This window comes from Prinia subflava, assembly GCF_021018805.1.
Source record: "Prinia subflava isolate CZ2003 ecotype Zambia chromosome W unlocalized genomic scaffold, Cam_Psub_1.2 scaffold_33_NEW, whole genome shotgun sequence".
Classification (NCBI taxonomy): Eukaryota; Metazoa; Chordata; class Aves; order Passeriformes; family Cisticolidae; genus Prinia; species Prinia subflava.
Genome location: NW_026960610.1, coordinates 507,714 through 530,737, shown reverse-complemented (window position 1 = coordinate 530,737; position 23,024 = coordinate 507,714). Strand labels below are relative to the sequence as shown.

The 23,024-nt window shown below is 44.1% G+C and overlaps 1 protein-coding gene across 1 annotated transcript in view; it reads right to left on the bottom strand.

The window, feature by feature from the left end:
• The window catches only part of LOC134565116 (ADP/ATP translocase 2-like), a 39,111-nt gene extending 17,544 nt beyond the window's left edge, over nucleotides 1-21,567 (bottom strand). The window contains exon 1 of the mRNA XM_063424521.1: nucleotides 21,248-21,567. The gene's annotated coding sequence lies outside the window, so the exon portion shown is untranslated. The remainder of the gene's footprint in view (nucleotides 1-21,247) is intronic.
• Nucleotides 21,568-23,024: the final 1,457 nt, after the last annotated feature.

Genomic DNA, 23,024 nt, shown 5'->3' with positions numbered 1-23,024 from the left:
CAGCCAGGTTCCACGAGGGTTTTTTCTGTAAATGAAGTTATAAGTAGCCAAGCAGTAAAGAAAGACAGGTTTCTGAAATGTTTCAGGAACACAAGAATGCTATTAACATGTGATTCCCTTCCTTTTTCAGTCCCTTTGTGGTAGGCAGGACATGGCCTGCAAGAATGTCTTGGGTTGCAATGCAGGTTGGAACCAGGGGTGTGTATTCTATTATCATCTGCTGAAACCGGGTGGGGAGGTGTTTCTTATCTCTTCCATGACCCATCCTCCCTCCAGGGAGATGCCTTCTGTCAATGGGCCATTAAGGCTCATTGCATGACTGAAAAAATTACATCATCCCATTGTGAGATGCTCCACCCAGTGGGAGTAGCTAAGCATTTCTACCTGGATAAAAACCTGACATTCGGAACAACAGCCAGCATGTTTTCCACTGGATTCCCAGAGGAAGACTGGACCCATCTCGCCATCATTGGACCCTTTCTACAGGATCCTCTTTACTCCAACAGAACCACATCTGTCACTCCAGGAGGATTTATTTTGGACTGCTTCCAATACCCTGACCAACAGGGTGTCAGGTCATATCCTTGACTCTGTCAGTGTTTCTAGGATTTTTGTTTGTTTGTTTGCTTGTTTTTTGTACTACTACATTTGTATTTTTTTACATTCCTAGTAAAGAACTGTCATTCCTATTCCCAAATTTTTGCCTGAAAGCCCTTAATAGCAAAATTATAATAATTTGGAGGGAGAGGGGTTTACATTCTCCATTCCAACGGAAGCTCCAGCTTTCCCTGGCAGACACCTGTCTTTCCAAACCAAGAAACAGAATTTAACTGTGTGAGTTTGACTTAATCCCCTTCATTACTGTACACACTGCAAAGGCACAGAGCAAAGGTTTTGATTACAGTACTCTTGCCTGCAACACGAAAAGAAGTGACAAGCACAGTGCAGATTTCAGTAACACAGTAAACACCTCCTGAAAGCAAGTTAAAAAGGAACAGGTACATCAAACCTCTAGATTTCTAATCTGCCCATAGATACAGACCTCTTAAGAGATTTACTGAAATTATTTATAGTACCATTCCCCACAGATAGAGCTGTTTCTAAGATTTCAGTCTGTGAAGTGAAGTATGTGTTGCCAGCCTTTCTGCTTTACAGGAGCTGTATGCTTCTAGGACCCTGCACACAGTATTTAAATAACAATTGTCCACAGAATCTCAGAATCACCTACTGCAAGAGGAAAACTAAAAACTGTATCAGTGTGTAGTTAAAGCTTCAGTATTTTGGAACATAGATAAATGAAGTTAAAATGTATTAATCAAAGAATAATATTGTAAATGTGTTTCATTTGGCACTGTTGTTCATGAAAAACAGTAGCTGTGGGTTTTGGTGGTTCTTCATCTAAGCATGTCCACCACACTGCAACCCTCGCAACGACCCTATGGCACCAGAGCCAGAAAACAGAAGCAACAAAAGAGATCAAACTGGTTTCTCTACTTCTTTTGCAGAAACCTACCATGACATACAAATCAAACAGCTAATCTCATTCCAAAAAGGTCAGGTTTATGACTGAGAATTTCATGCAAAATTTCATCACCACAAAGCAGCTGCAATTCCTTGCTTTTGACACCCCTTGACACAATGGGCTGCTGCATGGAAACCTGTTTGTTAGGAACTCTTTAAAGACTTCCTTCCTCCCAGCTGCAGCTGTCTCAAAGTGCAGGAGGCTGAGGATACAGCTCCCTGTGCTGATAACAGAGAGCCAAGGTGTTACTCATAGTAGTAGCAGGGCTAAGTTGCTTATCTTTTTACCTCTGATGGACAGTGGGTTCTCTAAATTATTAAAGTACATCAAATGCAGAATTGGCTCCACCTGTTCTCTCACAAACAGTATTTTTATATCCAGAGCCCACCAAATTGACTATGTCACTGCAACACATCCACAGAGGTTCTACTACAACACTGAACCCAAGAGACGTACAAAAAAATGCCCGACTACCTGCATGTCGAGGTTGAGCAGGTCAGCAGAAGAACAGGAGCGGCTGTTGTTTGTTGTAAAAGTAATTTATTACATGGCTAGATCAGTCTCACGAAGGTAATAAATTCAGTTACAGTCTGTGCCATCATGCAAAAGGCCTTCTAGCATAGAGTCCCCATGTCCCAAGCAGAAGCAGAAGCAGTGGCTGCACTACCCCCAATACAATGCATTATATTCATAAATCATCCAATCAGCTACAAACACAATGTTATTACTGTCTTTTTGCACCTATCCTGGTCGAACACAGTTGTACGACAATGGTCGTCATTTCTTACACAAGGTCTACACGCATAGTCTATCTGTTCTATCTAGGAATGCTAGCAATGCTATGCTATGTTTATGTTATGTCTAGAACTTAGCTAACATTGTAAAAGGTAATGCTACTGAACTTTAAACTGGACTTTAGGGCTTTTCTATTGACTAATACAGTCTCTTATTTCCTTAAGGCACTGAAGGCATATTTTTACTTACCTAAAACTAAAACTTATATTCCCACTTCATGTCTGTGTGACTTTATGTACCTCAGTTTCTCAGAGGGTTTCAAACCAACTCCTGCATTCCTTTCTGCCTCTGAGCCTGTGTGCACCATATCCTGGGATATTTCTGTGTGCCTGACATTGGTCTGAATTTAGGCTTCAGGCTCTGCCAGCGTCTGTGTGGAAAGGCAAGGGAGCAATTTTCTCATGTTGGCCTGAGAAATCTAAAGGAGGAATTCAAAACAAAACTTGGGAAGTGAGAAACCGTCCACAGGTGGTGTTTTTCCAACATGCTTACTGGCAAAGGAAATGTTTACAAAAGGGTGTAGACGCTGAATAACCAATCATGTTCTTTGTACCGAACTACTCTATAAAAGTAGAATTTAGAAGAATAAAGTTTGCTCTCATCTTTACCATCATGGAGAGTCATGTTGTTATTTCTGTGCCGTCCAAAATCCATAACAACAGATTTCTATCTGGTTTCCAACACCTGCACTCATATTCTTTTAAAATAAACAAAAAATTTAAATAAGGGTGCAGTGTTGTCCTGGGTTGAGAAATGTAACCAAAAATGTGTATTCTATTTTCATCTGTTGAAGCCAGTTGGGAGATATTGTTCCTTATCTCTTGTAACTCTAGGGGTGGAAAGAGGGGAGATGCCCTCTGTTAATGGGACACCTGATAACACCAGATATGGCAGTGCCTTCTTATCTCTTCCTCCACCCATGCTCCTCAGAGGGATATCACCTATGAAAGGGCCATTTAAGGCCTCTCACGTGACTGATAATATTACCTCATTCCATTGTGAGATGCTCTACTCAGTGGGAGGAGCCAAAGCCTTTCCACCAGGATAAAACCAGCAATCCCATACACTAAGATGGCCTGTTTCCACTGGATTCCCAGAGGATGACTGGACTCTTTTCTTGAGGATCATCTCTACTTCAACGGAGCCACAACTGTCACTCTGGGAGGACTTACTTCAGGCTGCTTCCAACGCCCTGACCAACAGGGTGTCAGGTTTACATTCTGACTCTGTCAGTGGTCCTTTGTACTATTGCATTTGTCTTATTTTATTTTTGTTTTATTTTTATCTTTCTTGTTGTTTGTTCTCTCTCTATTAAATTGTATTTCTGACTTGGAGCCTCACTGGTTTTGCTTTCAAACCAGCACAAGTGTCACAACTGCAGGTTGTTATAGTTAATTGTTACCTGAAGACTCTTCAGTCCCACATTGGGGGTAATATTGTGGTGTGGATTTTCTGCTTTAAGTTTTCAAGCTAGCTTAATATTTCATTTGTGTGTTATGATTTAAATTATACATGCCATTATGTGTCATTTCTCTGTGTCCCTGCCTCTGTTTCTAGAACCTTCCTTGCCAATCTTCCCTCACTCGATATATCATTTGCTGTTTCATATCATTACACTGCTTCTGCTATTCCCATTGGATTTAGTTCTGTATTCCCTGCCCTAGACTCCTCCCTGAGTGCATTCTCATTGGTTGTTTGCTTTGTATCGCCCCGTCTATGAAACCCACGGCGGGACATGTGGTCCCAGTCTTTGGAGTCCAGCTTTTAGTTATGCTTCAGTTATACCTGTAATAAATCTCCTTAGTTTACCCCAAGACCTGTCTTGCCTCTGATACATCTCTGTGCCCCAAAAGCAACTGCCGAGACCACCGAAGTCCAGAGCGGGGAGAAAAAGTCTCCCCGGGGGGAAATGTGTCGCACCCCAATGCTGCCTTGTGCGTCCTGGGAAACGCATACCACAACAGGGTAACAGTAATAGCTGTGACTCCAGAGATATTATTGTCTCCTGGCTGAAAGTTATGTCGGTAATAGCTGTGTTTGAACAGCAGCGAACCCAGCCTGTATCAGGTCCTGTCTGCTGGGTGAGCTTATGGAGTTTAAAAAGGTGGGCTGAGTTAACCCATCTGATCTGTCCCAAAGCAGATTAAAGAGCTCTCACTCACACCACACTGATGACAGAGCTGAGGCAGCTGTAACAGGCTGGCAGACATGATCAGCTGGCACTACCAAATCTGTTGGGGGTTAGATTTGTTGTTTTTTTCCCTTTTCTTATAGACTTTTTCCCCATAAGTTGCTAGGAGATAAATTGCTGAGTCTTTAACTGAAACAAAGTGGCCAAAGGAGATTGTATCACCGGGATAACCTATTGTTTTTGAGTCTCTGTGAGTTTCCCTCAGAGGGGCGAGATAACGCAAGCTTTGGGAAAGGTAAAAGAGCTGGGGGGGAAGTTGCTCTCTCTGGCTCTTGGCATTGGGGACGACAGTCAGGCTGCCGCTCACTGCAGGAAGAGTTCATGGTCATCACTCCATCTCGTCCTGGGAAATCTACCATCATCTGGTCGTGTATCCTGGAATCCTGAGCTCACCTTCTCCTGCCCTGCTGGGCCAGCCCTGCCCCCATTGCTGCTGCTTCCTCGGCACTTTGAGGCTTTCCTGCCACTCTGTAGCCCTACACTGCCCTGCCCTGCCGGGACATCCCTGCCGTTCCAGCTACCAGCACAGTGCATCTGATCTCATCCACCAGCCCAGGACGTTCCACCGTTCCAGCTTGGTCTCTCAGAGTCCCGCAGGGGCATCGAGATCAAACTGCCCCTGGGCTTTTGTGAAAGAAAGCCCTCGAGGTTCCTGGTTCTGTTTATTATTAATGCTGTAGTTGTTGTTGTTTGTTTGCTTTGTCATACATACTAGCAAAGAACTGTTATTCCTATCCCCATACCTCTGCCTGAAAGCCCCTTTAATTTTCTAAATTAGAATAATTTGGAGGGAGGGGATTTGAATTCTCCATCTCTAGGGAGGTCCTGCCCCCTCCCTAGCAGATACCTGTCTTTTAAACCAAGACAAAATCTCAGATTGGGGGCATTGTGGCCGCTTTAGTGTCTGGGAAGATCTTTTGGAGAGAATTGCATTCTGCCATCCCTCAGACCTCCTGCATTTCAAACAGGTGCAATGTGTTTTCCTGCTTTTCTTCAGCAGGCCACTGTGTTGCAGTGCAAAGCTAATCTACCTCAAGGTGACTATTACATAATTTTCACACCACAGCTTCTTGGATGAACAGGTTTAGAGTCAAGGCAGACCTCACAGTTAAAGCAGCTCAGTCCTGCTTCCAGTTCTTGATCTACAATTTCTTCCTCTTATCCAGTTTCCATACTAAAACTGTTCAGTGTTCCAACTTGACAGACAGTCAGTCCTCATGCTTTTCTCCTGTGGAAGTCTGGGGATCTAAGAGAAATGCTTCTGAGATTTTTTCAGATTCATAAAAGCTGATCTAGGCTGTTACAGAAGGCAAAGCCTACTGTTATAAACATTCAGCCACTTTTAATTAATTTTTTATTATTATTAATTAAAGAATTACAGATCAAAAATTTTGGGCAAACCAGCAATCCAAAGTGCAGTGTCGATAACCCGGGATCGGCACTGGGTGAACCGTAGCCACAGCCTCTATTGCACTGTGACCTTCCCCTGCTCACAAATTCAGCCCGTTCAGGGGTCTCTTTAAATACACTTTATTTTGCCCGCAGCTCCCAAAGGTCTTTGTTCTATTCAGCCACCCTGTCTTCTGCATAGGCTTTCCGGTGAAATCATGAATAGAGGTGTGTCTTCTCCGATATTGCTGCTGAGATCAATATCTTATCTTGACGGCTGGGCATTTTACAGTCTCCTTGCCCAGAAAGAACGGGTTTACCATCCTTTCTTCTTGTTAATGGTGGTGCTTCTCGCTCTCCAGCTCCGCCTAGCCACAGCCTTTGTTCATCCTGAAAGGCAATTACTACAAGCCTGAACTTGCCAGTTTCATTGCCACAAACCCGGGCTTGCTTGTTACATTTATTTTTTATATACATATAACTTTATAACACGAATTATCCCATGTCATTTATTACACTAAGTTATGGTCCATAGCTTTTTTCAGGCATCGTCTTGACCATTTACCAGACAAATACTTCCCTAAGCAGCAGATCAGTACTCTGCAACAGCTTCAGAAAGTGGTATAAAATATCTTTGTAACAACATCAATGAAACAACAAAAATTGCAGGTAGCTCAAAGTATAACGATATAGTAAAGAAGAGAGGAAAAGAAGGGATTTTACCACAACCATAATCTGTCATCTATTACCTATTTGCTGATAGTCAGAGTGAAAAGAACAGGGCATATGCTTTTATTAATATTCAGCTCTTTATTAAAGTGATCAGCTCATTATTAGAGTCATCAGCAGGATTGCAGAGTCCGATCGGAGTTTTCCAAGATGCTGCAGCCATCCAAAGGAGCAGGTGCTGTCCCAGTTCATCATTCCACTGCAAACAGTAGATGCCGAGTCCTTGTTCCCATAGGAACAGCTAGGAGTTCTCTCTGGTCAACCATCAGAAGGCAGAGCAGTGGGGGGGGTCTGCTACTGGAGAGCAGAGTCAGCTCTTTACCCTCAGGGAAAACCCTTGAGAGTTTCCCGTTCCCTATCTGAGTCACTTCAGCTAGCCAGTTCCCATTCTATCCAAACTCCTCAGAGGTCATGGTGAATCTTCAGACCAGGCCAGGGGGTGCATCCACTCCTTGCTCGGCCAGGGCACTATCCAATTCTCCTCTGATGCATCTAGCTTCTTGTCTTGGGGTGCAGCTTCTCTTAAAAACCCTCCCAGGATTCACAGGGGCAGTTTTATTTGCATATACAAATGCATATGCATTTGTCCTGGTCACAGCAGAAGTATTCCTGCTGAAGGAGGTAGTTACAGCGAACAATGACCCGGCAATCAAGGCCGGAGCCGCTCCTTTTCACATTTTAATGAGGTAGGAGAATGCTGCCTTTCCCTTCGGGGCAGCTTCCCTCCGGCTTCAAACTTGCTGGGGTGTGGGGGTTACCTCTAGCCGGAGGAGGTCAGCTGCTTTCGAGGGACAGCAGCCTCACCCCAGCTATGGGGTTCTCTGCAAACAGGAAAAACTCCCATTTTTCTAAAAGGCTGGGTGACAGCACAAATTGGGAGGAGGGGGGTTGCATTCTCAGAGCTCTTTTAATATGCTAATGGGTGCTCGGTGTTTTCCTCTGGGGGGATGTAGCTGTCTCGCTATGGGGCTAGGACAGGGATAGCCCAGCCCCTCCCGACCGGGAAATTTGTTCATAACAAAAGGAGCCAGGCTGGTCTCAAATTCAAGTACCACCCAGGGCATGGGAACCTGGCTGATGCCTGAACTACAGCAGCAAGAAGAAGGTGAGCGTGAGATCATAGAGAGAAGTAAGAAAAGTAAGAACTCACACTGCAGCCTCACCCTTAGAGATGAGACTAAATATTTCACCTATCTGTGCACTTGTTTTCACAACACTTGATGGAAGTTCATATCTCTGAAATCTCTACTCTTTTGTCAAGTTTACTTGAAGTTGGACAGCAGAATCCAAAGTTATTGAGGGCAAGGACAAGGACAGACAGCTAGCAACCATATAAGCCTCACTGAGAAAATAATATTAGAAGTAGTAATATTGCTCCTTATTTGCTTCCACACTATGGAATTCCTGTGGTCAAATGGCTCAATTTCTGAAAACTTTTGTTTCATGCTGTTCGCTAATAAAGGGCCTTCCTGCCCCAAAGTCTCAGAGCACGCATGCTTTTGAGATGTGTGAACCACATGATCCAAAAAGGATTTCTTAGTTTTAAACCAGGTCATGACTCCAAAACCTTTCATATTCCCAGCTGACAAGAACACAGATCTCACCACCAGCAGTGACACTACAGCTTGTGAGCTTCCAGAGGCTGTGCGCCAGCCCAGTGACTGTCCCAATGACAGAACTCTGCAAGTCTCTTATGCTTAAGCAAAGCAGGAGCACTGCCCATCATCTCAGCAGAGAGAAGGAAAATTTATCATTCTCTTTTTCAACTCTTTATAACCCAGCCACTGGGTTCTTGCTAGAATAACTTTTACCATGCAAGTGGACTATTTTAAAATAAATACTTAAATAACAGTATTCTTTTTAAAAGAGAGGCTTTTACTTTAAACAGGGTACCTCACAAAGGAAATGACTGCTTAGTTTTCTTCACATTATTAACGCATAGCATTTACATAACTTACAACAGATTTCACATTTGCAGAGCATCTTGTGTTCCAAAGAACAAAAAATCCAACAGAAAACCCAAAACACATTGCAGATTTATAGGCAGCTGAGGCCAAACTGAATTTGAAAAGAGGCTACTTCCTGGGTGATGCATGGCAACAATCTACACTAGCCATAAACAGTAAGCCTGTTTGTTTGCAGGAGTGAAGCAAAGTCAAAGCCTTCATTTTGAAACAGAAAGATCAGCACTGAACAATGCTCTCCCCACAGAGATGTCCTCACAGTTTGAGGATGCAGTGCAGTCAACACCAGAAATGAGCTGAATCCTGCACTTTACTAACAGTATGATTTATTCTATATTACAAAGGTTTGATGGCAAAGCTATACCTGAGTAGCATTTACTGGTGAAGGAGAGTTTAAGACAGGTTTTAGTCAAAGATATTAAAATATGGAGATAGGGCTGAGCTTCTGAAAACCATGCAAGGTTTCTTCAGGCAAGCAGGTGAGGAGTAATTGTGGAGCATCTATGAAGCTTTAAGATATCTGTGCATTTTGCAAAAAAAACCTACCAAGGTCACAGGTCAGTCTGGGATGGAGGCTGAGAAGTGCCACTCAGGGGTGTCTGAGCCCACCTCTGCACGTCCTGAGTACAGAGGGAAGTAAGAAACTTGGCTATTGGGTTTGCATTGACCGTTTGCATGTTTGTATGTTTTCAGTTCCATATATAGCCTGGGATGGATGCCATTCTAATAATAATCTTCTGTACAGCCTGTAACAGCTTTAAATTCATCTTCCCTTACTGAAATGCCACAGCTCAGTCCAATGGGCACTTATGAAGGCTATCATTGGCCAAAAAAAGATGTGGGAAAGTAGAAACATTACTAGTGCTTCCTTAGACCCAGAGTCATTCAAAGGAAAATTTCCCTGCTAAAGGTAGAAAAAAAATTGAAAAAGAAAAAAATGTTCTTGTATGCAAGTCTGCAAGGTCAAAAGGGCAGTACTTGAATATGACTTAGAAACTGCATTTAACAAAGAAGACTATAATGTGAAGTAAGGAAGGAAAGCCAAGAATAACAGTCGGAATGATATAAAGATGAGTAAGTTTTTGTTCAGAAAGTGATACATCATAAAAGTAAGTCAGGAAAACACTTAATATAGAACATAACCCTCTCTTTCATTGTTGCGGGTTAGATTTTTTTTTTCTTCTCACTTACAGAATTTTTTGCCATAAGTTTCCAAGAGGCCTTGATTACTTAGTCAGAACAAAAGGGAGTACTTGAGGGACATGGCAGCACAAGGCTACACCTATTGTTTTTGAGTCCCTGGGAGTGTCCCTCAGAGGGGAGAGATGATGAGCTTTGGGAAAGGCAAAAAGACAGATCTGGGGGAGGGGAACTCACTCTTGCTCTCAGCATCGAGGAGGACGGTCAAGCTGCCCCCCGCTGCAGGAAGAGTTTGCGGCCATCACTCTGCCTCTGTCTCGTCCTGGGAAATCTATCGTCATCTGCTTGTGTACCCAGGAATCCTGAGCTCGCTTTCTGCAGCCCTGCCCCCACTGCCGCTGCTTCTTCGGAGCTTTGAGGTTCCCCTGCTACTCTGTAGCCCTGCACTGCCCAGCCCTGCCGGGACACCTCTGCTGCTCCAGCTACCAGCGCAGAGCTCCTCATGTCATCCACCAGCCTGGGACTTTCCTCCCTTCCAGCTCGGCCTCTCGGAGTCCTGCAGGGGCACTGAGATCAAACTGCCCTGGGCTTTTTGTGAAAGAAAGCCCTCAAGGTTCCTGGTTCTGTTTATTATTAATGCTGTAGTTGTTGTTTGTTTGTTGTTTTGTCATATATACTAGTAAAGAACTGTTATTCCTATCCCCATACCTCTGTCTGAAAGCTCCTTTAATCTTCTAAATTAGAATAACTTGGAGGGAGGGGATTCGAATTCTCCATCTCTAGCGAGGTCCTGCTGTCACGAGCCAAAGGATGGTCGTGATGGTTCATTTTGATTTCAGAGTGCAAAAAGAGGCAATGAGAACTTAGTTCAAGTAAAATCCATTGTATCTTTATTGATACACACAATTATGCGATAGTAAAGAAGGGGAAAGAAGAGAGAGAGAGAAAAGGGGAAAAGGGGGGGCAATAGCTACCGACAGCAGACGTGAGTCCTCGTGACGCTGGAGCCCAAGACCACCTTCGCAGTCCTTATGACGCAGGCCAATGGATTCGTCATGTCTGCCGGGGAGGGCCTCAGAAGCCTGCTCTTTTGGTGAGGTTGTTATAGTTCTTTTCGAAGCGAAGGGCAAGATGCCAGGAAGGGGGGGATGTCTCGTGGGTATTGCAGGTGTTTTCTCACAATAGAGAGAGCGGCGCAGCTCGAACCTCACCAGGTATGGTCGGTACAGAAACACCCCTTCGCAAACAGGGCCCAGAAACCGTAACCGTCCCCCATTGTTTCATGCACGGGTCCTTGAGGAGGGCGTCTTGGTCCAGTGACAGCACCTGCAGGGAGAGCCTTGGATCCCACCTCAATCAGGCCAGAATTCCTGTGCTGTGGCCCAGGGTCCATGGGGGTCTCAGCCTCTGACAGTCATGAGGCAGATGAGGGATTTTCAGACCGACTCTTACACCTGCCCCCTTCCTAGCAGATACCTCTCTTTCAAACCAAGACATTCATGAATCCCCTTCTACAGATGCACAACAAAAGACATATTTCCATGCTGAAACATGCATACAGTACCTCTGAATTCTCTAACATGGCAAGCAGGAGCAAAGGGAAAAAAAGGAAGACAAAGGAATAAAATTAGGATAAGCACAACATAGAGGACTCAAATATTCAGTAAGACTCACTCATATTAATTAACATTTCTTTTAAGAAAAACATTCAGGTGTGTATATATAGCAAACACAGCATCTTTTTTTAAAAAAAGTAAACTCGATAAAGCTAATTCTAACAGCAAAGGCAGAAGAGGCCATGGTTACAGAGCAAATCTGACATCATAAAGCATCACCAAAACACAATTCTTCCTCAAGAATTGTTTGCTGAGTCAGGTCTTACTCCCACAGCTTTCAGTGACAGAAGTAGCCAATGTCAGAAGAACAGGATTCAGATATGTAAAGTGAGAAAGGATGAAGCAAGATTATTACAATGGAGATCAAAAATAGTACCTTATGCTTCCTCCCATAGCAGAATTAATTTCCTAGTCTATGCAAAGAATTCAAGCATTGTCCAGATGAGATGTGTTGCTGTTAGCCTCGCTCAAGTAACACACACAGTCAGGAATTTTTGGGAGAGCAGAAGCAGCAGAGGAGAATCTCTGCCTTGTTTATTACTTCCTATTATATACTTTTAGCAAGGTGACCATGGATTGGAGGGTGGTATTCCCACCTCTCAACCACAGTGATCAAAGGGACTGTCACACAATCATTCCTTTCCAAGGAGAAGAATGTGAAAACAATGATAATATTTACAAATACAATCTCCTTGTTTACATGAAATGAGCGTGAGAAGGTGCACACTTCTACTTTAATATAAACGCTCAGCAAACTAGGAAAATCTCATGGTGACAGAGATGAATGGAACTAACTCTTCTAAGACTGCCTAGCATATCAAGTAAAGATCTGAACTGGGTGTCCTGGTCTCATGTTTGTACTCCACCCCAGAATCAATGGAGATAGCCTTCTGTCCTAGTTTCTCAGTTTTTGAAGCTCCTGAGATTGTCTTACAACTCCCTGGCTCCCCATCACCAGCAGCTTCACTGGAAAAATCTTCTTTAGCAAGATACTCCCTCCCTCTGTCAGGCTGGTGGGACAAAAGGGATGGAAAAGGATTCTGATACTGACTTCCACAGTGTGCTGGGTTCCTCTTCATACACCATAAACCCAGCATTCACTGTTTAAATAAAGCCCAGCACGTCTCCATGTGCACTGCAGAGCACATACAAGGCCCAAAGGTAGCTGAAGGCTTTGGTAGCCCCCTCTTTCTATCATCCAGAAAGCTGAATCACTAAATAGAGGCTGCTCAGAATAAGATGTCTGAGAAAAACTGTGATCAGAAGTATCTGCTCCTTCATTTTCTACAGAACTCTGAAATGTCTTGAAGTTCTTTTCCTTTTCTTTATTCTCCCCCTTTCTAGGTCCATCCCTTTGCATGATGCTTTCCCTGGTGCTGTACTAGGCATTTCCCTCTTCTGACCAGCACCCTACAAACCGCACAGACCAGCAAGCACAAAGCAGAGCTGATCCCTGCAAAGCTGGTGTCACGAGCCAAAGGATGGTCGTGATGGTTCATTTTGATTTCAGAGTGCAAAAAGAGGCAATGAGAACTTAGTTCAAGTAAAATCAATTGTATCTTTATTGATACACACAATTATGTGATAGAAGAGAAGGGAGAGAGAGAGAGAGAGAAAAGAGAAAAAGGGTGGTATAGCTACCGACTGAACAGACGTGAGTCCTCGTGACGCTGGTACCAATAGACCACCTTGGCAGTCCTCATGGTGCGCGTCAATAGATCCGTCGTCCACCAGGGAGGGCCTCAAAGTGTGAGTCGCAGGGGGAAGCTTTTATAGTCATTTCAGAAGCAGGGGGCACCTGGCCAATGTGGGGGGAGCACCCAAGAGTCACTGTGAGGAGGCCCGTTGCTCTGGGAATCGGGTGCAACCAGTCAGATCAGGCAGGTTTGGGGCAAGCAGGTCTGGGCTCTGCAGCAGGTACAGCACAGTCAGTCAGAGCAAACACGGCCTCTGCAAACACGGCCCAGGAACCGTGACAGTGTCCATTGTTCCTGCATGAGTTTCTGAGGAGGGCGTCTTGGTCCAGTGGGTGCAGCTGCAGGGAGAAGCTTGGATCTCTCCTCAATCAGGCCAGAACTCCTGTGCTGTGGCCCAGGGTCCATGGGGGTCTCAGCCTCTGACAGTCATGAGGCAGATGAGGGATTTTCAGACCGACTCTTACAGCTGGGTCATACCCTGGTGCTAATTGGAAAACCCAGACTTCTTGGATAACCTCGCAGGAGTTCCAGTGCACTCTTGGTATCAATGTGGGTTGCAATTTTCAACAGGTCTCTTTTCTGGACAACTCTACACAAATTAAGTAATTTCCAGTACCAAACAAATTACAGGATTTTGCACTTAGGCAGCTCATTCTTTTGAAATACCATTGCCTTCTCCCATGCCTTCAGAATAAATCACTGAACAGGAGGTGTTTCTTTAAGCTCAGAAAATCACTATTCAGTGTTGCAATGCACTTACGAGGAAGAAACCCTCTCTGTTGATGAGCCTTTTGTTTTCATGCAAAGTATTTTTAGCCTCTCCACGCACTACATATTTAGGCAATAAATCCAGTTCCCGTATTGCTGGGAGTGCCGATCAGATGATTAAGCCTCCTTCGGTGGAAGAGCACGGCCTGGTGGCAGGAAAATGAAACACGGGCCTGTCGCACTTCACATGCCTGTCATGACGCAGCCTGACACAAAACATCGCACCAGTTACAGCCAAAACCTACTTTTGAACTGATCACAAAAGCTGAATGTTCAAGTAACTGTTGCATCGACAGAAAATATTAAAAGAGAAACAGCACAGTAAATGCCTTATTTTCTTTTATTCTTCAGGGCAACAGTATTGCTGTGAGCCTAAGGATATAAAGTAAAAGAAGGCTTGAAAGGAGTATTTGCTTTTCTTAGACCCACTGGTACAGCTGGATAAAATGATCAAGTTTTAGTGCTCAGAATCTCTTTCTTGTCTGAAATATTTTATAAGATACCTGATGAAAGTGCTCAGTTTAGACCTTGACTTCTGGACACATCAGCTACATGAAGTGGTCTGATAAAAGCCCTTACTCCTTCTGCTGAGGTTCTCTGCTATGAGATGGAGAGGAGGCAGTGAAGGCTTCTGACACAGCATCTGAGCCCTGAAAAGGGGAACTCAGAGAGCAGGAGAGGGAAATTCACAGTTTCACTGACCTTTTGCTACCTTGTGACTTGCCAACCTGGCTACCACTTGATGAAGGGGGCAAGGACCTATATAAGGCTGCCACAATAAGTGACTGTTTTTCTAATAACATCACAAAAGCTTCCCTTTGTGATAAATAAATAATAAATCTGCATTCCTGGGAACTAGGCTGAAAACCCAAACTCATCTGCTTCTGCCAGAGAATGGCCATATGATGAAAGCTATTCACTGTCTCTATACTGATGAAGATATAATGAAAAGTCAACATCAGCAAGTGAATTATGTCAGTGAGATGGAAGATGTGGGATAGTGGTTTTGTGGGGTTTGGGTCTTTTTTAGATCATTATTGTTAAAGTTCTGGAGAAAGGATCAGGAAGATATAGTAACTCTCGTTTTGCTGATGCTCCAGGAAAACAGGAGCACCTACAGTTGGTAAGTCACTTGTTAACCAGAGGAGTCAGAAATAAGAACAAGGACAGTTATGATCCTTCAGAATTAATATGAGCAAGTTTGTTTTGTGGTGAAGCATAAACAGCAGACATACAGATTCTGAAAATTACATGGATCTCATTCATCCTGCCTACCACCAAGGGGACTGAATTTCTTCAGCTGGCAAACACGCAGCCCGTATTTCACTGAAGGTTTGCTAATTCTGAATTTTGAGAATTTGATGGAACTGCTATGAAAAACGAAAAAAAATAAAGCTGCAGAGATGGAGTCTGAGGGCATACACATATCCCATGATAGTACTTGAACTCACATTAAAGGTATATCAACCCATTTGTAGCAATGATTTCCAGACTTTGAAAACAAAACAATAAACAAACAAAACCCCACAAATGAGCACAAAAAACCCCACAAACAAACAAAAACAAACAAACAACAACAAAAACCCACCAAATAAAAAACCACCAAAAAAAACCAACACAAAAACCCCAAACCAAAGTCTCTGTAGCCTGCCGGTAAGAGAAATAAAGTGGCACCCATGATCACCTGGCTAGTCTTGTCCCAAGCTCTTGCACCAAGCACCTACAACAAAGTACTGGTAACATGAATGTTCTATACCTGCATCTTCCTCTTGACAGTCTCAAAGGGGAAAGAAAGCGTCTGTGCCACAGCAGCTGCTATACAGCCATTTATGAAGTTCTGAAGAGGAGTGAAATGAAGTATGGGTTCTTGCCAGATTTTGTCTAGACTGATGTAAACAAAGAATGAGCCTGCAGAAAATGGGACAGCACCTAGAAAGCAGACCAGACAGGATTATATCAACACACTGTACACTAAGAGAGCTGCCCATCACAACTAGAAAGATAGGAGGAGCCGCTGCCAATTTACACCTCACATTCCACAAAGCTAATCCAGATTTTGAAGAACTTTACTCTTTAGTCCCTGGTTTACCACCAAACATCCATATTGTACCATCTAGATACGCTGATAGGGGCATACATTGACCTATCAGAATGTGCATGTTGTCAGAATTAACTGCTATAGTCTCATGACAGGTCAGGTGTTTCCTCCAGGTTCTCTCTTGTGACAAGCTCTTTCCCAGTCCAACCCAACCCTAGCACCTGCACAGGTAAACAGAGCTATGTCTTCAGTCAGGCTGATGAGGGATACTTCTGGCCTCTTTTGCTTGTTTCATGCTCTCATCAGTTTTATAGTGGGATTATACATTTATTATTATTGTTGTTGTTATGCATTTTATTTAATGTCATATTGTGAAAAAGTGGACTTAGTTAAATGGCATTTTTAAAGGCTATGGAGAGTAAATAAACTGTTGTTGTAGGATTTGGGATGGCAGAAGAACAATGATACAGACTCTCCATTATCAGAAGGCAAAGAGAGCAATCTTTATTTTTTTCACCATTCTTTTATAGACATTTCCAAGAAAGAGAAATGATTGGACACCCAGAACAACACCCCTTGAACACACTTGTGAGTAAACAGCAAGTAGGACAAACAACACCTGTGGAGACTGTTTTCTCAGCTTCAAGCACTATTTTGATTCCTCCTCACAATTTCTCAGGCCAGTGTGAAAAAGTTATGACTCAGTTTCTCACAGAATCTGCTGCTGCCTGATTTCTCTCTCTGATCAGGTTTTCAGCATCCATAATAAATAATTAAAAATTAATTTCAAGTAAAAAGAATATAATTTCAAGTAAAGACAGAATATAATTAATCTTCACTTTTCACACTTACTATACACTACAGCTCACACTGGTTTCACTGAACAGCTCCGGAGACACTGAACTGGAATTACAAGCACTCTGTGTGTGTGTATATAAACGTTTTTTAAGAGTTTAATGGTGAAAATTGTGCATCCAAGCACAATTAGATCATCTATAAAAGAAGGAAAAGTGTCGGAGTCTAGAACATCCCTCTGGACACCCTGGAGGGTTTGGAGACCGGACAGGGGGGTCTGGGATCTGTACAGGGGGGTCAGTTAGACCCACACGGATCCCAGGAGGACACTGACTCTGATTGCTGTCCATGGGAGTGAACACTCACATGCAGGAAGAATCACAAATCCTAAGAATTTAAAATAAGTAGTGGATGGTTTATTATAGAATATAAATATAGAAATTAGGATTCTTAGTATATGGGGCTGAAGAGGCAAGATGGAGGAATTGGGGAGTGGCCCCTGTCCTCCTAGTTCTTGCTCTCGTCCCCCATCTTGTGCTGAGTTGGATTTTAGAGATTGGCTTAGAGTAGAACTGACATGTTAGTAAAGGTAGTAGGTATTGGTAAAATTTTGTAAATAAAAAATACGTCTCGGACAGTGGTTGGGTCAAGGGGACCGTACATAAGGTGCAGGGCTCTCTGATCCGCCCAGTCTGCCGCGTGTCCTGCTCTGCGGAGATACCTTGCAGAGCTGAGAAAGAACTAAGATAAGGTACCCTGCCAGGGAGGCCTGGCAGAGTTGAAAAAGGACTGAGATAATGAAGAATAAACAACCTTGGAAATGTGCACCGGCGGACTCAACTTGTCGTCTCTACCTCTGGTGTGTAACACTTAGGGCAAAGAGAAGACTGAAAACCTTATTAACCTCTGGGAACAGCAACCCAGAGGAAACCCTCAGGGAACAGCAACCCTGGGGAAAAACCTTATTACCTTGGGGCCAGCAACCCCAAGGAGAATCTCAGGGAAACAATAACCTTGAGAGAAAAGAGTATTTTGCTGAACACTTAACCGTATATAAAATGCTACACACTTGGTCCTAATTTGAAGTAATAAAGCTGCAGCAAGGGTTATCAGTATTGCAATGCTTTGCAAATCTCCATATCTACAAGAAAACATTCCTATTTGCTTTTGAAATCAAGTCAGCAAGTAAACACACTACACAGCTGCAACAAAAACCAGGCAGTGAGGTGATTTCACCCCAGTATTGTTTTACCTAATATTGCTGGTGAAACACCATGGTAGAATGCACAGTCCTTCTTGATGATAAATCTTGTAAAAAGCATAAAAAATTCCTTCATAAGATGGTTCCAGCTGGTTCTGCACGATAAGCCATGTTTTAATCACATCAGTGGGGTATGTCACAATGGTGGCAACCATGCCAGCCAGGCTTCCTGCCATGATGGCTCTCCAGTGGGAGATATGGCCCAGCTCATCCATGAAAAGGGTAACAAGTCTAAAGCAAACACATAAAAGAAGTACTATTAATGACACTATGAAGAAAACACATGAAAAATTAGGGCAGATGATTCTTGATGCAAATGTTCTTCTGTCCACAAGCCACTTCAGCACCAGGAATTGAAATTTTAATGTGATTCATCCACGATCTTATAACACCACACAAGCATCCATCTACAGAATGAAAATCTTTCTTTTATATTTCCATATACAGGATGAAAATTACCATGATTTAAAACACATCTGCAAGAAATTATCCAATCATCAGTTAAAGATATTGGTCCAACCTGCCAGTTAAGGTTATCACGTAAGAGGAAATATGTAGATAATGACATCACAGACCTTCAGAGAGCAACTGAACCTTCTTCTGTTACTTATGTTGGGACAGGAAGGTTCACAGGGACACACCTCTAGAGAAGACTTATGTCCAGGCACTATTATGCTCAGGAGTTTCAGTCTCAATTTGAAAATTTGAAATTGTAGTATAGTTTTAAAAGCTACACACAAATCATGCATTTGTGGTGCACTGAAGGACTTTTCTGACAGGAAACTCCTACATCAGGGAGTAATATCCTGGAGGTAGGAAGAAGCAAGTAAAAACATTTGAGAGTTTTAGCTGGAGGTAAAGAAATTATTCTATTTTGGAAGCATTAACTAAAACATCTGAACAGCACATCTACATTTAACCCGCATGGTGTAACCATGTGCAGAACAAAATAATTTGCAAATATTTACAAGTCACTGCTCGCTCAATTGATGTTTTTTCACATGAATGTGCATTTTTTACTGCATGACAAATCCCTGCATCTACTTGTCTTGAGTCCTGGGAATGCCCAGGGCAGAAAGCCCAGCCAAACAGAAGCAAAAGGGCACAAACATTTTTTCCTGTGTGTCTTATGCAGTCCCTAAACCCACACAGCCTAATTTTCCTGTGTGTGCACAAATGTGTGGGGAAGGTGGTGGGGTGTCTCTAAGCACAACCTGATAACATTTAAAACGACCATGGAAAGACAAGAGTCCGTGCAGAGTAATTGCTGAGGGAGCGTGGAGTCACCGTCCCTGGGGTGCTGACTGCTCAGTCCTGCTCCTCCTGAGACTGTTTACCTAAGCTGTCCCTATAACATTTCTCTTTTTGTGTTTCTTGCCTTTATGCACACCATTCTCCCAGTAGAAAAGACTTTCAAAAACCCCCAAATAGTGTATCAAGGATTAAGCATAGGTACCTTGTATTTAGTTTCCTGGTAGCCTACTTCCACCTGTAATTCAGAAAACCCTGTGCAAACTAGACACAAACTTTAGCCTTGCAAAAGGAATACGCTGTCTCAAGCTGAACAAACAATTAAGTTATTTTGCTCAAAAATCAACTGCTTTACGTTGGTGCAACACACAGCTTTTCTGTGACCTTTAAATTACATTTAGATTACTGTTTGTGCCTTCCCACTTCACATTATTTTGCTCTTTGACCACTGCATCTATTATGGCACAAAAAAGCTGCCTAGTTTTAGGGTCACTTAATTTGTGGTCTCCAGAAGGGTGTAGGCAGTGATGGGCAGGTGACTTGCTGGGGCAGATGAGTGACAAACCCAGCGGGTTGGCAGCACCAGCAGGTCCTGTGCTGGTGCCCCAGAACAGAACAGCTCATCACCCAGCTGGGTGGAAATGTCATGTGCTACCATGAACAGCTGACTGCAATTAAAAAAAACCAACAAAACAACAAAAAAAAGCCCAGCCCAGAGTGGCAAAATATTCTGGTATGTGCAGTCAGGCACTCTCTGCAAAGGCTGAAATACTGGCAGCAGAAGGGAATCGCACAGTTGGCAGAGCTCCATCAGCACTGCTCTGTGTTCATCCTGCTGCAGTCCTTCCAGCACTTACCTTAGTTACTATCTCTGTATTATCAAAAACAAGATCTTAAATGTCACTTATCAATGTGAAAACTGATCAAATTTGCTTAACAACTCCTGCATGATAGGGTAAAATATCTGACTTGTGATTTTGTTATTTTCTTTGATACAGACAACATAAATACTTGAAAGTGTATAAATTAAACAAATTGGTTGCAAAGAACAGATGTGACAGCCACTGATTTATTAAAATATAACTATCGATCTAATATCAATATCCAACTGTGACGGACAAAAAAACTCTCTAACAGTTAAAGTTAGAAAGTGTATGTTTATTACAATGCCGGGCAGCACGTGGGATAGCTCCCCAATGCACACTGCAAAGACCACAGATAATTGCAAAACCTTTTATTTACAGAAATGTTGAATACACAAAATACAAATGCATATTCATACCCCTGTCACTTCCTCTTCTCCGCTTCATATGCTAATTGACAACAAGGCTATTAAGCATGCGTAGTTTGTTCCCTGAAATGGGGTTGGTGGTCCTTTTGTGAGGAGTGGTCACCAAAAGGAGAAAGTAAAACGAGTCTTCCTCGTTCTAAACTTTCAAACCTTTTCAATGCAGACGTGATTGATGGATGGTAGAACTCCGTTTCCTGTTTTCCAGGACTATTTCAGTGGGTTTCTGGAAACAGGAGGTCTGGTGTTGTATTGATTAGTTTCTCTGTTTGACAAGCAATGAGTTATTAGATCCGGGGTAGCTTATCTTAAATCCGGTTTCTTTTAACATCCTCTAACTTTAAGTGATTTCAGCAAAGCTTATCTATTCATTTCAGCTAAATCAGCAACATCTGTTGCTAACTATAACCTTAGCTTTTCTAAAATCTTCAAAATTAGTGTCTCAGCCACACTTGCAGGTTGCACTGTAACTTCATTTCTAAATGAACCTAAGCAAAAGAATTTTAACGGACTATCGACTCTTCATCATGTGAAGAATACCTATGATTTTATAAGCAATTGCTGGCATATCACCAGGCCCTAACAATCGCTATGCGCTGAATAAATTAGGTAAATAAAATTATAAGCAAGGGTCTGCGTCTTTAGGGAGAAGGGGCGCACACCCAGCTGACCACCCGGCAGAGACAGAGACATTAGACTAAACTCGGCACTCTCCATCCGCTCCCCTCCGCTGTTACGAAGGCCGGCACGGGAGCGCAGGTCCCTGGAGACCCCCGGAGCCCCCGCATGGGCCGGTCGCTTACCGGCGGGAAGCGGTGAACTTCAGGGCGCCGTAGGAGCAGAGGCGCAGACAGGCCATGAGGTTCCCCTTCCAGAGGGCCCGCACGCCTCGGTGTGGTACAGGCTACGACCGGCGCCGCACAGCACCCGCCGGCAGTGCCCGGTGCCCGCCTGCGCCAGCACCGTCAGCGGCTCCAGCTGCGCGCCCGCCAGCCTGGCGCAACCCAGGCGCTGCAGGGCGGTAACTCGGCGCGGCGGGTCCCGGCGCAGGGTGGCCCCGCCGGCCCCGCCGCAGCGGAGCCGAGCGCACGGAGCAGCCCGGCCCGGCCCGGCCACATCGAGGGCGGCGCTGCCCACCCTCGGTCACCGGGAGGCGCTGTGGCGCAGGGCTCCGGGCGCGCGCTGTGGAGACGGTATGAAAACCCGGAGCAGAGCGGCCCTGTCCGCGGGCCCGGACTGTGCCCTTACCCCTGTTTGCACCTGAATTCATGGATTTGTTACATTATTTCCATTTATGTAGCCAGAAAAAAAGAGCCAAGTGACCAAGCTGCACTCAGGACACACCCCTTTCTCCTTACAATTAAATATATTTCCACAGGGACCAAATGCAGCAACGGCACACCTACACAAAAACACCGCCTTCTGCTCCTGAAGCACTCTGTGTTGATGCTGGAACTGAGTAACTGAGTGAACATCATTAATAAGATTTACTAGGTCAATTAGTTCAGGTTTTCTGTCGGAGTCCAAGGCATCCCTCTGGCTGCCCTGGATGGTCCGAGATCCTGACAGGGGGGGTTTGGACTCTGGCGGGGGGGGGGGGGGGGGGGGGGGGGTCTGAGACCCTGGCACAGGGCCCAGAGTGACACTGTCTTTTGATGATCTGAGCCCATGGGAAAAGTTACCAGCATTGCATGAATGACATGGCTGGTATAGTTCCCGCTAGCTCTGTCTTCCCGGCTGTGCCAAGAGCTGTTCCCGAACCTGTCAGCAGGTTCAAGTAATGGTGCAGAACAAGGTGGTTCTTCCACGGCAACAGGTGTTACAACAGGTGCCTAGACTTCAGAGCAAGAACTAGAGAAGACTCCTTTTCGTACAATTTCTCAGAGACCTTTATTCCCCGAGACAGGGTACGAAAATGAGCAAAGAACAAAGCCCATGCCTGATTTTAAACCCGAGGGGTGGGAGAGTGTGGAACAAGCAGGTGATTGGTCCCAGGACAGATGGACAGGGGTTTTTCCATAACATAGGGCAGGATCAGGGGAGAGATGGACAGCTAACTGAAGCTTCTAGGGACAGGGAAAGGGTAGGGGAGGTACACAAAGAGGGGGACATGCCTGGGCAGCACCCAACCCTTCGAGCAGGGGGAAACAGGGAGGAACCATTGAAATACAGAACTCCAAACAGCTTAACCAAAACTCACCACCACAATTCCTCCTTCCAAAACCCACCACCACACACGAAGATCTACAGATCCCAAAAGTTTAATGTAAATAGTAGTCAGTTTATCACCGGGTGCTAATGGGGAAGGCAAAATGGAGGAATCAGGGTGTGGCCCTGTTCTTCTCCCTTCTTGTCCTTGTCCTCCATCTTCTGCTGTTGTAGGTCACAAGGGATTGGTGTAGAACAGAAATGACATGTCTAGTATAGGTAGTAGGTATTGGTAATAGAATGTAAATAAGGAATACATTGCAGATGATGGTTGGGTCAGAGAAAGGGTACAAAAAGGTCCAGAGCGCCCGACCTGGGAGGGAGTCGCTGCGTGCTCTTGTCGCAGCAAGGACCTTTGCTGGGCACAGAATG